Genomic DNA, 17,213 nt, shown 5'->3' on the forward strand with positions numbered 1-17,213 from the left:
CTCATACTCCGTCGATCCTCACTGGTATGCGGACACCGGTGCGACGGACTATCTGACGAGCGACCTCGATCGTCTCTCGTTCCAGGAGCGTTATGGCGGCAAGGACCAGGTTCACGTCGCCAACGGTGCAGGTCTGCATATTTCTCATGTTGGTCATTCAACTATTGCTGGCTCATCTAGACCTCTATACTTACGTAATGTTTTGCACGTCCCACATGTTAGCAAACACCTTCTTTCCGTAAACAAGCTTGTTTCTGATAATGATGCCTTTGCCGAATTCCATCCTAAAGTTTTTTATTTAAAGGACCGAGCAACGAAGAGGGTTCTTCTGCAAGGTAGATGCCGTGGAGGTCTCTACCCGGTGCCAAGCCTCAAGTCCACTTCCTTTGTGTCCAGTCATCGTGCTCTCTCTGGTGTCAAGCTCTCCATCAAACATTGGCATCGAAGATTAGGTCATTCGTCCAAAGATGTCGTTGAGTCTGTTCTTAGATCAAATAAATTTGCTTGTGCACCTTCCGAGTCTAGTGTTTGTGACGCATGTCAACGTGCGAAAGTTCATCAATTACCTTTTCGAGATTCAACTCATGTAACTCATACTCCTCTTGAACTTATTCATTCCGATGTATGGGGGCCTGCCATTACCTCTGTCGGCGGGTTTAAGTATTATGTGAGTTTTTTTAGATGATTTCAGCCGGTTCACCTGGATTTTTTTCTCAAACGCAAATCTGATGTAGAACAAGCATTCTACAATTTCCAGAAACATGTCGAGCTTATGCTTAACACCAAAATTCGAGCTGTTCAATCCGACTGGGGTGGTGAATACCACCGCTTATCTCGGTATTTTCAGCGTGAGGGTATACACCATCATGTCTCTTGCCCACACACGTCCCAACAAAATGGGATTGCCGAACGCAAGCATCGGCACATTGTCGAGACGGACATTGCCTTGCTCGCCCACTCCTCACTTCCTGTGCGCTTTTGGGACGAAGCATTTCTCACCGCGTGTTACCTTATTAATCGCATGCCTACTCGAGTTCTCCAAAATGCTACACCCATCAGCTGTCTTTTAAATGAGCGCCCAGACTATACTTTTCTTCGCGCATTTGGATGTGCCTGTTGGCCTAATTTGCGCCCTTATAACAATAGAAAACTTGAGTTCCGATCTAGGCAGTGTGTTTTCCTTGGCTATAGCTCAATGCACAAAGGCTATAAATGTTTGGATCGGTCGAGTGGGCACATCTACATCTCACGTGATGTTGTGTTCGATGAGAACGTATATCCTTTTGCTACATCCAGTTCGGCTCCACTTTTACCTACGCCATCATCTTCACTGTTTCCTGTTTCTGAGCCTGCTGTTGTTGATGATCGCATGAGAAAATATGATCTTTCCCTGTTGGCTAACCCTGCCTCGAGCAGCTATGAGACCTGTGCAGATCGGACGCCACCCAGCAGCTCCTCAACACCGACGTCGCCATGCACGTCCGCGCCTCGCCATGCAGATGATGTTGGGTTTCATAGTAATTTCAAAAAATTTCCTACGCACACGCAAGATCATGTGATGCATAGCAACGAGAGGGGAGAGTGTTGTCTACGTACCCACGCAGACCGACTGCGGAAGCGTTGACGCAACGTAGAGGAAGTAGTCGTACGTCTTCACGATCCAACCGATCAAGTACCGAAACTACGGCACCTCCGAGTTCGAGCACACGTTCAGCTCGATGACGATCGCCGGACTCCGATCCAGCAAAGTGTCGGGGAAGAGTTCCGTCAGCACGACGGCGTGGTGACGATCTTGATGTACTACAGCAGCAGGGCTTCGCCTAAACTCCGCAACAGTATTATCGAGGAATATGGTGGCTGGGGGCACCGCACACGGCTAAGGAATAGATCACGTGGATCAACTTATGTGTTTCTGGGGTGCCTCTGCCTCAGTATATAAAGGACTAGAGGGGGGGAGGCTGGCCGGCCAAGCTTGGCGCGCCAGGAGAGTCCTACTCCCTCTGGGAGTAGGATCCCCCCCCCCATCCTAGTTGGAATAGGATTCGCGGAGGGGGAAAAGAGAGAGGGGGGCGGCCACCTCTCCTTGTCCTAATAGGACTAGGGGAGGGAGGGTGGCGCGCAGCCCCTTCTCTTTTCCACTAAGGCCCACTAAGGCCCATATAGCTCCCCGGGGGGTTCCGGTAACCTCCCCGGTACTCCGGTAAAATCCCGATTTCACCCGGAACACTTTCGATATCCAAACATAGGCTTCCAATATATCAATCTTTATGTCTCGACCATTTCGAGACTCCTCGTCATGTCCGTGATCACATCCGGGACTCCGAACAACCTTCGGTACATCAAAATGCATAAACTCATAATATAACTGTCATCGTAACCTTAAGCGTGCGGACCCTACGGGTTCGAGAACAATGTAGACATGACCGAGACACGTCTCCGGTCAATAACCAATAGCGGGACCTGGATGCCCATATTGGCTCCTACATATTCTACGAAGATCTTTATCGGTCAGACCGCATAACAACATACGTTGTTCCCTTTGTCATCGGTATGTTACTTGCCCGAGATTCGATCATTGGTATCCAATACCTAGTTCAATCTCGTTACCGGCAAGTCTCTTTACTCGTTTTGTAATACATCATCCCGCAGCTAACTCATTAGTTGCAATGCTTGCAAGGCTTAAGTGATGTGCATTACCGAGAGGGCCCAGAGATACCTCTCCGACAATCGGAGTGACAAAACCTAATCTCGAAATACGCCAACTCAACATGTACCTTTGGAGACACCTGTAGTACTCCTTTATAATCACCCAGTTACGTTGTGATGTTTGGTAGCACCCAAAGTGTTCCTCCGGTAAACGGGAGTTGCATAATCTCATAGTTATAGGAACATGTATAAGTCATGAAGAAAGCAATAGCAACATACTAAACGATCGGGTGCTAAGCTAATGGAATGGGTCATGTCAATCACATCATTCTCCTAATGATGTGATCCCGTTAATCAAATAACAACTCTTTTGTTTATGTTTAGGAAACATAACCATCTTTGATTAACGAGCTAGTCAAGTAGAGGCATACTAGTGACACTTTGTTTGTCTATGTATTCACACAAGTATTATGTTTCCGGTTAATACAATTCTAGCATGAATAATAAACATTTATCATGATATAAGGAAATAAATAATAACTTTATTATTGCCTCTAGGGCATATTTCCTTCAGTCTCCCACTTGCACTAGAGTCAATAATCTAGTTCACATCGCCGTGTGATTTAACAGCAATAGTTCACATCACCATGTGATTAACACCCATAGTTCACATCTATATGTGATCAATACCCAAAGGGTTTACTAGAGTCAGTAATCTAGTTCACATTGCTATGTGATTAACACCCAAAGAGTACTAAGGTGTGATCATGTTTTGCTTGTGAGATAATTTTAGTCAACGGGTCTGTCACATTCAGATCCGTAAGTATTTTGCAAATTTCTATGTCAACAATGCTCTGCACGGAGCTACTCTAGCTTATTGCTCCCACTTTCAATATGTATCTAGATCGAGACTTAGAGTCATCCAGATTTGTGTCAAACTTGCATCGACATAACTTTTTACGACGAACCTTTTTGTCACCTCCATAATTGAGAAATATTTCCTTATTCCACTAAGGATAATTTTGACCGCTGTCCAGTGATCTACTCTTAGATCACTATTGTACTCCCTTGCTTAACACAGTGTAGGGTATACAATAGATCTGGTACACAGCATGGCATACTTTATAGAACCTGTGGCTGAGGCATAGGGAATGACTTTCATTCTATTTCTATCTTCTTCTGTGGTCGAGCTTTGAGTCTTACTCAATTTCACACCTTGCAACACAGGCAAGAACTCTTTCTTTGACTGTTCCATTTTGAACTTACTTCAAAATCTTGTCAAGGTATGTACTCATTGAAAAAACTTATCAAGCGTCTTGATCTATCTCTATAGATCTTGATGCTCAATATATAAGCAGCTTTACCGAGGTCTTTCTTGTTGGGGAACGTAGCATAAATTCAAAATTTTCCTACGTATCACCAAGATCTATCTATGGAGAGACCAGCAACGAGGTGAAGGAGAGTGCATCTACATACCCTTGTAGATCGCTAAGCGGAAGCGTTCAAGTGAACGGGGTTGATGGAGTCGTACTCGTCGTGATTCAAATCACCGATGACCAAGTGCCGAACGCACGGCACCTCCGCGTTCAACACACGTACAGCCCGGTGACGTCTCCCACGCCTTGATCCAGCAAGGAGAGAGGGAGAGGTTGAGGAAGACTCCATCCAGCAGCAGCACAACGGCGTGGTGGTGATGGAGGAGCGTGGCAATCCTGCAGGGCTTCGCCAAGCACCACAGAAGAGGAGGGAGAGAGAGATGCAGGGCTGAACCAACGAGAGATCGAATCACGTGTGTTATGGGCAGCCCTATGCCTCACTATATATAGGGGAAGGGGAGGAGGCTGCGCCCCCTCTAGGGTTCCCACCCCTAGAGGGGCGGCAGCCCTAGATGGGTCTTCGGTGGCGGCCAAGAGAGGGGAGAGGGGGAGGCGCTCCTAGGGTGGGCCTTAAGGCCCATCTGGACCTAGGGTTTGCCCCCTCCCACTCTTCCTGCGCCTTGGGCCTTGGTGGGAGGCGCACTAGCCCACTAAGGGGCTGGTCCCTCACCACTCTTGGCCCACGCAACCTTCTGGGGTTGGTGGCCCCACTTGGTGGACCCCCGGGACCCTCCCGGTGGTCCCGGTACGTTACCGATAAACCCCGAAACTCTTCCGGTGACCAAAACAGGACTTCCCATATATAAATCTTTACCTCCGGACCATTCCGGAACTCCTCGTGACGTCCGGGATCTCATCCGGGACTCCGAACAACATTCGGTAACCACATACAAACTTTCTTTATAACCCTAGCGTCATCGAACCTTAAGTGTGTAGACCCTACGGGTTCGGGAGACATGCAGACATGACCGAGACGTTCTCCGGTCAATAACCAGCAGCGGGATCTGGATACCCATGTTGGCTCCCACATGTTCCACGATGATCTCATCGGATGAACCACGATGTCAAGGACTTAATCAATCCCATATTCAATTCCCTTTGTCTATCGGTACGACACTTGCCCGAGATTCGATCGTCGGTATCCCGATACCTTGTTCAATCTCGTTACCGGCAAGTCTCTTTACTCGTTCACATCATCCCGTGATCAACTCCTTGATCACATTGTGCACATTATGATGATGTCCTACCGAGTGGGCCCAGAGATACCTCTCCGCTTACACGGAGTGACAAATCCCAGTCTCGATTCGTGCCAACCCAACAGACACTTTCGGAGATACCTGTAATGTACCTTTATAGCCACCCAATTACGTTGTGACGTTTGGTACACCCAAAGCACTCCTACGGTATCCGGGAGTTGCACAACCTCATGGTCTAAGGAAATGATACTTGACATTAGAAAAGCTTTAGCATACGAACTACACGATCTAGTGCTATGCTTAGAATTGGGTCTTGTCCATCACATCATTCTCCTAATGATGTGATCCCGTTATCAATGACATCCAATGTCCATGGTCAGGAAACCATAACCATCTATTGATCAACGAGCTAGTCAACTAGAGGCTTACTAGGGACATGGTGTTGTCTATGTATCCACACATGTATCTGAGTTTCCTATCAATACAATTCTAGCATGGATAATAAACGATTATCATGAACAAGGAAATATAATAATAATCAATTTATTATTGCCTCTAGGGCATATTTCCAACAGTCTCCCACTTGCACTAGAGTCAATAATCTAGTTCACATTGCCATGTGATTAACACTCACAGGTCACATCGCCATGTGACTAACACCCAAAGAGTTCTGGGTTTGATCATGTTGCTTGTGAGAGAGGTTTTAGTCAACGGGTCTGAACCTTTTAGATCCGTGTGTGCTTCACAAATCTCTATGTCATCTCCTAGATGCAGCTACCACGTTCTATTTGGAGCTATTCCAAATAATTGTTCTACTATACGAATCCAGTTTACTACTCAGAATAATCTGGATTAGTGTCAAAGTTTGCATCGGCGTAACCCTTTACGACGAACTCTTTTACCACCTCCATAATCGAGAAAATTCCTTAGTCCACTAGTTACTAAGGATAACTTTGACCGCTGTCCCGTGATCCATTCTTGGATCACTCTCGTACCCCTTGACTGACTCATGGCAAGGCACACTTCAGGTGCGGCACACAGCATAGCATACTGTAGAGCCTATGTCTTAAGCATAGGGGACGACCTTCGTCCTTTCTCTCTATTCTGCCGTGGTCGAGCTTAAGTCTTAACTTCATACCTTACAACTCAGGCAAGAACTCCTTCTTTGACTGATCCATCTTGAACAACTTCAAGATCATGTCAAGGTATGTCCTCATTTGAAAGTACCATTAAGCGTTTTGATCTATCCTTATAGATCTTGATGCTCAATGTTCAAGTAGCTTAATCCAGGCTTTCCATTGAAAAACATTTTCCAAATAACCCTATATGCTTTCTAGAAATTCTACGTCACTTCTGATCAACAATATGTCAACAACATATACTTATCACAAATTCTATAGTGCTCCCACTCACTTCTTTGGAAATACAAGTTTCTCATAAACTTTGTGTTCACCCAAAATCTTTGATCATCATCAAAGCATACATTCCAACTCCGAGATGCTTACTCCAGTCCTTAGAAGGATTGCTGGAGCTTTGCATACTTATTAGCATCTTTCAGGATTGACAAAACCTTCCGGTTGTATCACATACAACCTTTCCTCAAGAAAATCGTCGAGGAAACAATGTTTTGACATCCTATCTGCAAGATTTCATAAATAATGAAGTAATCGCTAATATAATTCCAACAGACTCTTAGCATCGCTACGACTGAGAAAGTCTCACCGTAGTCAACTCCTTGAACTTGTCGGGAAACTTCTTAATGACAAGTCGAGCTTTCTTAGTGGTGACATTTACCATCATTGTCCGTCTTCCTTTTAAATCCATCTGTACTCAACAGCCTCACGACCATCAAGTAGTTCTTCCAAAGTCTACACTTTGTTTTCATACATGGATCCTCTCTCGGATTTTATGGCCTCGAGCCATTTATCGGAATCCAGGCCCACCATCGCTTCTCCATAGCTCGTAGGTTCATTGTTGTCTAGCAACATGACTTCCAAGACAGGATTACGTACCACTCTGAAGTAGTACGCATCCTTGTCATCCCACGAGGTTTGGGAGTGACTTGATCCGAAGTCTCATGATCAATATCATAAGCTTCCACTTCAATTGGTGTAGGTGCCACAGGAACAACTCTTTGTGCCCTGCTATACACTAGTTGAAGTGACGGTTCAATAACCTCATCAAGTCTCCACCATCCTCCCACTCAATTCTTTCGAGAGAAACTTTTCCTCGAGAAAGGACCCGATTCTAGAAACAATCCCTTATTGCTTTCGGATCTGAGACAGGAGGTATACCCAACTGTTTTGGGTGTCCTATGAAGATGCATTTATCCACTTTGGGTTCGAGCTTATCAGCCTGAAACTTTTTCACATAAGCGTCGCAGCCCCAAACTTATAAGAAATGACAGCTTAGGTTTCTCTAAACCATAGTTCATACGGTGTCATCTCATCGGAATTACGTGGTGCCCTATTTAAAGTGAATGTGGTTGTCTCTAACGCCTAACCCATAAACTACCGTGGTAATTCGATAAGAGACATCATGGTATGCATCATATCCAATAGGGTGCAGTTATGATGTTCGGACACACCATCACACTATGGTGTTCCAGGCTGTATTAGTTGTGAAACAATTTCCACAATGTCTTAATTCTGTGCCAAACTCGTAATTCAGATATTCATCTCTATGATCATATCATAGATCTTTTATCCTCTTGTCACGACGATCTTTCAACTTCACCCTGAAATTACTTGAACCTTTCAATAATTCAGACTCGTGATTCATCAAGTAAATATACTCAACATCTACTCAAATCATCTGTGAAGTAAAAACATAAGGATATCCACTACATGCCTCAGCACTCATTGGACTGCACACATCAAATGTATTACTTCCAACAAGTTGCTTTCTAGTTCCATTTTACTGAAAACGAGGCTTTCAGTCATCTTGCCCATGTGGTATGATTTGCATGTCTCGAGTGATTCAAAATCAAGTGAGTCCAAACGGTCCATTTGCATGGAGTTTCTTCATGCATATACACCAACAGACATGGTTCGCATGTCTCAAACTTTTCAAAAATGAGTGAGTCCAAAGATCCATCTACATGGAGCTTCTTCATGCGTTTTATACCGATATGACTTAAGTGGCTGTGCCACAAGTAGGTGGTACTATCATTACTATCTTTTGGCATGAACATGTGTATCACTACGATCGAGATTCAATAAACCATTCATTTTAGGTGTAAGACCATTGAAGGTATTATTCAAATAAACAGAGTAACCATTATTCTCCTTAAATGAATAACCGTATTGCGATAGACATAATCCAATCATGTCTATGCTCAACGCAAACACCAATCTCGATGGTAGAGGGAGCGTACGATATTTGATCATATCAACATTGGAAACACTTCCAACACATATCGTTAGCTCACCTTTAGCTAGTCTCCGTTTATTCCGTAGCTTTTATTTCGAGTTACTAACACTTAGCAACCGAACCGGTATCTAATACCCTGGTGCTACTAGGAGTACTAGTAAAGTACACATCAACACAATGTATATCCAATATACTTCTATCGACCTTGCCAGCCTTCTAATCTACCAAGTATCTAGGGTAATTCTGCTCCAGTGGTTGTTCCCCTTATTACAGAAGCACTCAGTCTCGGGTTTGGGTTCAACCTTGGGTTTCTTCACTAGAGCAGCAGCTGAATTGCCGTTTCATGAAGTATCCCTTTGTTCCCTTGCCCTTCTTGAAACTAGTGGTTTCACCAACCATCAACAATTGATGCTCCTTCTTGATTTCTACTTTCGCGGTGTCAAACATCGCGAATATCTCAAGGATCATCATATATGTCCCTGATATATTATAGTTCATCACGAAGCTCTAGCAGCTTGGTGGTAATGACTTCGGAGAAACATCACTATCTCATCTGGAAGATCAACTCCCACTCGATTCAAGTGATTGTTGTACTCAGACAATCTGAGCACAAGCTCAACAATTGAGCTTTTCTCCCTTAGTTTGCAGGCTAAGAAAATCGTCGGAGGTCTTATACCTCTTGACGTGGGCACGAGCCTGAAATCCTAATTTCAGCCCTCGAAACATCTCATATGTTCCGCGACGTTTCACAAACGTCTTTGGTGCCTCAATTCTAAACCGTTTAACTGAACTATCACGTAGTTATCAAAACGTGTATGTCAGATGTTCGCAACATCCACAGACAACGTTCGAGGTTCAGCACACTGAGTGGTGCATTAAGGACATAAGCCTTCTATGAAGCAATGAGGACAATCCTCAGTTTACGGACCTAGTCCGCATAATTGCTACTATCAACTTTCAACTAAATTTTCTCTAGGAACATATCTAAACAGTAGAACTAAAGCGCGAGCTACGACATAATTTGCAAAATCCCTTTTTGACTATGTTCAGGATAATTAAGTTCATCTTATGAACTCCCACTCAGATAGACATCCCTCTAGTCATCTAAGTGATTACATGATCCGAGTCAACTAGGCCGTGTCCGATCATCACGTGAGACGGACTAGCCAACGTCAGTGAACATCTTCATGTTGATCGTATCTACCATACGACTCATGCTCGACCTTTCGGTCTTCTGTGTTCCGAGGCCATGTCTGTACATGCTAGGCTCGTCAAGTCAACCTAAGTGTTTGCATGTGTTCCGAGGCCATGTCTGTACATGCTAGGCTCGTCAACACCCGTTGTATGTGAACGTAAGGATCCATCACACCCGATCATCACGGCGTGCTTAGAAACGACGAACTGTAGCAACGGTGCACAGTTAGGGGAGAACACCTCTTGAAGATCCATTTATTCTCAATTGCTTGCCGATCATCGGGCAAGTTAACCAAAGTCCATACTTTGTTCTCATACATGGATCCCATCTCAGATTTCATGGCCTCAAGCCATTTTGCGGAATCTGGGCTCACCATCGCTTCTTCATAGTTCGTAGGTTCGTCATGGTCAAGTATCATGACCTCCAGAACAGGATTACCGTACCACTCTGGTGCGGATCTCACTCTGGTTTACCTACGAGATTCGGTAGTAACTTGATCTGAAGTTACATGATCATCATCATTAGCTTCCTCACTAATTGGTGTAGTAGCCACAGGAACAGATTTCTGTGATTAACTACTTTCCAATAAGGGAGAAGGTACAATTACCTTATCAAGTTCTACTTTCCTCCCACTCACTTCTTTCGAGAGAAACTCCTTCTCTGGAAAGGATCCATTCTTAGCAACGAATATCTTGCCTTCGGATCTATGATAGAAGGTGTACCCAACCTTTTCTTTTGGGTATCCTATGAAGACGCACTTCTCCGATTTGAGTTTGAGCTTATCAGGATGAAACTTTTTCATATAAGCATCGCAACCCCAAACTTTAAGAAACGACAACTTTGGTTTCTTGCCAAACCATAGTTCATACGGTGTCGTCTCAACAGATTTAGATGGTGCCCTTTTAAAGTGAATGCAGCTGTCTCTAATGCATAACCCCAAAACGATAGTGGCAGATTGGTAAGAGACATCATAGATTGCACTATATCCAATAAAGTACGGTTATGACGTTCGGACACACCATTATGCTGTGGTGTTCCATGTGGCATGAGTTTGTGAAACTATTCCACATTGTTTTAATTGAAGACCAAACTCGTAACTCAAATATTTGTCTCCGCGATCAGATCGTAGAAACTTTATTTTCTTGTCACGATGATTTTCCACTTCACTCTGAAATTCTTTGAACTTTTCAAATGTTTCAGACTTATGTTTCATCAAGTAGATATACCCATATCTGCTCAAATCATCTGTGAAGTTCAGAAAATAACGATACTTGCCGTGAGCCTTAACACTCATCGGACCGCATACATCAGTATGTATTATTTCCAATAAGTCAGTTGCTCGCTCCGGAGAACGGAGTCTTAGTCATCTTGCCCATGAGGCATGGTTCACAAGCATCAAGTGATTCATAATCAAGTGATTCCAAAAGCCCATCAGCATGGAGTTTCTTCATGCGCTTTACACCAATATGACCTAAACGGCAGTGCTACAAATAAGTTGCACTATCATTATTAACATTGCATCTTTTGGTTTCAATATTATGATTATGTGTATCACTACGATCGAGATCCAACGAACTATTTTCATTGGGTGTGTAACCATATAAGGTTTTATTCATGTAAACAGAACAACAATTTGTTCTCTTACTTAAATGAATAACCGTATTACAATAAACATGCTCAAATCATATTCATGCTTAACGCAAACACCAAATAACACTTATTCAGGTTCAACACTAATCCCAAAAGTATAGGGAGTGTGCGATGATGATCATATCAATCGTCACTTCACCCATAACTAGTCTTTGTTTATTCTGCAACTCCCGTTTCGAGTTACTAATCTTAGCAACTGAACTAGTATCAAATACTGAGGGGTTGCTATAAACACTAGTAAAGTACACATCAATAACATGTATATCAAATATACTTATGTTCACTTTGCCATCCTTCTTATCTGCCAATCACTTGGGGTAGTTCCTCTTCCAGTGACCAGTCCCTTTGCAGTAGAAACACTTAGTCTCAGGCTTAGGACCAGACTTGGGCTTCTTCACTTGAGCAGCAACTTGCTTGCTGTTCTTCTTGAAGTTCCCCTTCTTCCCTCTGCCCTTTTTCTTGAAACTAGTGGTCTTCTCTACCATCAACACTTGATGTTTTTCTCGATTTCTACCTTCGTCAATTTCCGCATTACGAAGAGCTTGGGAATCATTTCCGTTATCCCTTGCATATCATAGTTCATCACGAAGTTCTACTAACTTGGTGATGGTGACTAGAGAATTTTGTCAATCACTATCTTATCTGGAAGATTAACTCCCACTTGATTCAAGCGATTGTAGTACTCAGACAATCTGAGCATATGCTCACTAGTTGAGCGATTCTCCTCCATCTTTTAGCTATAGAACTTGCTGGAGACTACATATCTCTCAACTCGGGTATTTGCTTGAAATATTAACTTCAACTCCTGGAACATCTCATATGGTCCATGACGTTCAAAACATCTTTGAAGTCCCGATTCTAAGCCATTAAGCATGGTGCACTAAACTATCAAGTAGTCATCATGTTGAGCTAGCCAAACATTCATAACGTCTGCATCTGCTCCTGCAATAGGTCCGTCACCTAGCGGTGCATCAAGGACATAATTCTTCTGTGCAGCAATGAGGATAAACCTCAGATCACGGATCCAATCCGCATCGTTGCTACTAACATCTTTCAACACAATTTTCTCTAGGAACATATCAAAATAAACACAGGGAAGCAACAATGCGAGCTATTGATCTACAACATAATTTGCAAAATACTACCAGGACTAAGTTCATGATAAATTTAAGTTCAATTAATCATATTACTTAAGAACTCCCACTTAGATAGACATCCCTCTAATCCTCTAAGTGATTACGTGATCCAAATCAACTAAACCATAACCGATCATCACGTGAGATGGAGTAGTTTTCAATGGTGAACATCGTTATGTTGATCATATCTACTATATGATTCACGCTCGACCTTTCGGTCTCCGTGTTCCGAGGCCATATCTGTATATGCTTGGCTCGTCAAGTATAACCTGAGTATTCCGCGTGTGCAACTGTTTTGCACCCGTTGTATTTGAACGTAGAACCTATCACACCCGATCATCACGTGGTGTCTCAGCACGAAGAACTTTCGCAACGGTGCATACTCAGGGAGAACACTTCTTGATAATTTAGTGAGAGATCATCTTATAATGCTACCGTCAATCAAAGCAAGATAAGATGCATAAAAAGATAAACATCACATGCAATCAATATAAGTGATATGATATGGCCATCATCATCTCGTGCTTGTGATCTCCATCTCCGAAGCACCGTCGTGATCACCATCGTCACCGGCGTGACACCTTGATCTCCATCGTAGCATCGTTGTCGTCTCGCCAAGTTTATGCTTCTATGACTATCGCTACCGCTTAGTGATAAAAGTAAATCATTACATCGCGATTGCATTGCATACAATAAAACGACAACCATATGGCTCCTGCCAGTTGCCGATAACTCGGTTACAAAACATGATCATCTCATACAATAAAATTCAGCATCATGCCTTGACCATATCACATCACAACATGCCCTGCAAAAACAAGTTAGACGTCCTCTACTTTGTTGTTGCAAGTTTTACGTGGCTGCTACGGGCTTAAGCAAGAACCAATCTCACCTACGCATCAAAACCACAACAATAGTTTGTCAAATAGACTCCGTTTTAACCTTCGCAAGAACCGGGCGTAGCCATACTCGGTTCAACTAAAGTTGGAGAGACAGTCACCTGCAAGCCACCTATGTGCAAAGCACGTCGGGGGAACCGGTCTCGCGTAAGCGTACGCGTAATGTTGGTCCGGGTCGTCTCGTCCAACAATGCCGCCGAACCAAAGTATGACATGCTGGTAGGCAGTATGACTTATATCGCCCACAACTCACTTGTGTTCTATTCGTGCATATAACATCAACATAAATAACCTAGGCTCTGATACCACTGTTGGGTTTCGTAGTAATTTCAAAAAATTTCCTACGCACACGCAAGATCATGTGATGTATAGCAACGAGAGGGGAGAGTGTTGTCTACGTACCCACGCAGACCGACTGCGGAAGCGTTGACGCAACGTAGAGGAAGTAGTCGTACGTCTTCACGATCCAACCGATCAAGTACCGAAACTACGGCACCTCCGAGTTCGAGCACACGTTCAGCTCGATGACGATCCCCGTACTCCGATCCAGCAAAGTGTCGGGGAAGAGTTCTGTCAGCACGATGGCGTGGTGAAGATCTTGATGTACTACAGTAGCAGGGCTTCGCCTAAACTCCGCTACAGTATTATCGAGGAATATGGTGGCTGGGGGCACCGCACACGGCTAAGGAATAGATCACGTGGATCAACTTGTGTGTTTCTGGGGTGCCTCTGCCTCAATATATAAAGGACTAGAGGGGGGAGGCTGGCCGGCCAAGCTTGGCGCGCCAGGAGAGTCCTACTCCCTCTGGGAGTAGGATCCCCCCCCCCAATCCTAGTTGGAATAGGATTCGCGGAGGGGGAAAAGAGAGAGGGGGGGCCGGCCACCTCTCCTTGTCCTAATAGGACTAGGGGAGGGAGGGTGGCGCACAGCCCATCTAGGGCAGCCCCTTCTATTTTCCACTAAGGCCCACTAAGGCCCATATAGCTCCCCGGGGGGTTCCGGTAACCTCCCCGGTACTCCGGTAAAATCCCGATTTCACCCGGAACACTTCCGATATCCAAACATAGGCTTCCAATATATCAATCTTTATGTCTCGACCATTTCGAGACTCCTCGTCATGTCCGTGATCACATCCGGGACTCCGAACAACCTTCGGTACATCAAAATGCATAAACTCATAATATAACTGTCATCGTAACCTTAAGCGTGCGGACCCTACGGGTTCGAGAACAATGTAGACATGACCGAGACACGTCTCCGGTCAATAACCAATAGCGGGACCTGGATGCCCATATTGGCTCCTACATATTCTACGAAGATCTTTATCGGTCAGATCGCATAACAACATACGTTGTTCCCTTTGTCATCGGTATGTTACTTGCCCGAGATTCGATCGTTGGTATCCAATACCTAGTTCAATCTCGTTACCGGCAAGTCTCTTTACTCGTTCTGTAATACATCATCCCGCTGCTAACTCATTAGTTGCAATGCTTGCAAGGCTTAAGTGATGTGCATTACCGAGAGGGCCCAGAGATACCTCTCCGACAATCGGAGTGACAAAACCTAATCTCGAAATACGCCAACTCAACATGTACCTTTGGAGACACATGTAGTACTCCTTTATAATCACCCAGTTACGTTGTGACGTTTGGTAGCACCCAAAGTGTTCCTCCGGTAAACGGGAGTTGCATAATCTCATAGTTATAGGAACATGTATAAGTCATGAAGAAAGCAATAGCAACATACTAAACGATCGGGTGCTAAGCTAATGGAATGGGTCATGTCAATCACATCATTCTCCTAATGATGTGATCCCGTTAATAAAATAACAACTCTTTTGTTTATGGTTAGGAAACATAACCATCTTTGATTAACGAGCTAGTCAAGTAGAGGCATACTAGTGACACTTTGTTTGTCTATGTATTCACACAAGTATTATGTTTCCGGTTAATACAATTCTAGCATGAATAATAAACATTTATCATGATATAAGGAAATAAATAATAACTTTATTATTGCCTCTAGGGCATATTTCCTTCAGATGAGCCTCCCTTGCCTGGCCCCGGTAGCCCGGCATCTTCGTCACCTGCATCCCCGGCCGCGTCCACGCCTGGGCAGGGCTCCCGCGACGGTCCGCTCGCCTCCTCTGTGAGGGACCCCTCCGCACGCTCGCCTGGAGCGAGCTCTCCTGCGTGCTCGTCTCCACCGAGTCCCCACGCGAGCTTGCCTACCCGTCCACTGGACTTGGACGCTCCGGCAGCGACGCCGTCTCCAGCCGCGTCGTCTCCGGTTGCAGCTGTTCCTGATGCTACGACACATCCGATGAAGACCCGGCTCCGTGACAACATTGTCAAGACACTGGTCCCGTCCGACGGCACCGTGAGATATGATCCTCGGCGTCGTGCCTTTAATGCTGAGCCGCGCACATATCGTGATGCCCTCGCCGACTCTCATTGGCGTCAGGCAATGGATGCTGAGTTCGATGCTCTCCAGCAGAATCACACCTGGACTCTCGTTCCTCGGCCGCCAGGGCAGAACATCATCAGCTGTAAGTGGGTTTTTAAGGTCAAGCACAAGTCGGATGGCTCACTGGATAAATTCAAGGCTCGGCTCGTCGCTCGTGGATTCACACAGCAGCATGGTATTGACTATTCTGAGACTTTCTCCCCTGTTGTTAAGCCTGCTACGGTTCGTCTTGTGCTCTCCCTTGCCATCTCCAGAGGCTGGCATCTTCGTCAGGTTGACATAAGCAATGCATTCCTTCACGGGATTCTCAAAGAGGACGCCTACATGCAGCAACCTCCTGGTTTTCAGGATCCGTCTCGGCCACACCATGTCTGCAAGCTCCACAAGTCCATCTATGGTTTAAAGCAATCCCCGCGAGCATGGTATGCTCGTCTCAGTGATCGACTGCAACAACTCGGCTTTGTTCCCTCTGTGGCTGATACTTCCCTCTTCATTTTTATGCATGATGGTGTGACTATTTATATGCTGGTATACGTGGATGACATTGTCATTGTCAGCTCGTCCTCCCAGGCTATGGATTCTCTTCTTCGCCAGCTCTCTACCACTTTTCCTGTTAAGGATCTCGGTACTCTAATGAAGTGGTTCGCAATCCAGGAGGAATAAATCTCACACAGCAGAAGTATGCTCTAGATTTGCTGCAGCGCACAAATATGGCGAATTGCAAACCAGTTTCTACTCCTATGTGCACACATCAGAAGCTGTCTCATGAGTTGGGTCATAGTCTGAATGAGGAAGAGGCGTTCAGGTACCGCAGTACAGTTGGCGCACTTCAATACTTAACTCTGACTCGACCAGATCTTTCCTTTGCGGTGAACAAGGTCTGTCAGTACCTGTCGCGGCCCACAGATGTGCACTGGGAAGCTGTAAAGCGGATTCTGCGTTTTGTAAAGGGAATAGTCACCACCGGCCTGACCATTCGACGCTCCTCATCAACGCTCATTAGCGTGTTTACTGACGCCGATTGGGCAGGGTGCAGCGACGACCGGCGATCAACCGGAGGTTTTGCGCTCTTCTTCGGGCCCAACCTTGTCTCATGGAGTGCAAGGAAACAGCCAACTGTTTCACGTTCATCGACTGAAGCTGAGTACAAGGCCCTCGCAAATGGTACAGCTGAAGGTACCTGGATACAGTCCTTGTTGAAAGAACTGCACGTCTCACAACCTCGAGCACCCGTCTTATGGTGTGACAACCTCGGTGCCACGTACCTGACTGCTAA

The sequence above is a fragment of the Triticum urartu genome, chromosome 5A (genome assembly GCF_056163025.1).
Source record: "Triticum urartu cultivar PI428250 chromosome 5A, HENAU_Tu73, whole genome shotgun sequence".
NCBI classification, from domain to species: Eukaryota; Viridiplantae; Streptophyta; class Magnoliopsida; order Poales; family Poaceae; genus Triticum; species Triticum urartu.